This window comes from Penaeus monodon, chromosome 19 (genome assembly GCF_015228065.2).
Source record: "Penaeus monodon isolate SGIC_2016 chromosome 19, NSTDA_Pmon_1, whole genome shotgun sequence".
NCBI classification, from domain to species: Eukaryota; Metazoa; Arthropoda; class Malacostraca; order Decapoda; family Penaeidae; genus Penaeus; species Penaeus monodon.
Window position 1 is genome coordinate 36593195 of NC_051404.1, and position 220 is coordinate 36593414.

General features: G+C 57.3%; 1 protein-coding gene across 1 annotated transcript in view; it reads right to left on the reverse strand.

Moving 5' to 3' along the window:
* LOC119585205 overlaps positions 1-205 on the reverse strand; it is a 14234-nt gene extending 14029 nt beyond the window's left edge. The window contains exon 1 of the mRNA XM_037933855.1: positions 117-205. The gene's annotated coding sequence lies outside the window, so the exon portion shown is untranslated. The remainder of the gene's footprint in view (positions 1-116) is intronic.
* Between the last annotated feature and the right edge of the window lie 15 nt (positions 206-220).

The window sequence follows — 220 nt, forward strand, 5'->3', positions numbered from 1 at the left end:
TACATATATGTACACCTCCACTGCCTTCCTTCAACGAATCACCACCACACCAATTTCGTTATCAATTTCTCAATCCCCGCGGAAAACGGAAGCCGCACGAATCTCGCATCACATACACACTTGTTGCTCTGCTCGGGCGAGGGAGCGAACCGCGCGACGACACGTGGCGGAGAGGGAGCGCACTGGCGGACGCCTTCCTACCCTTGCGACACCGCTGGCC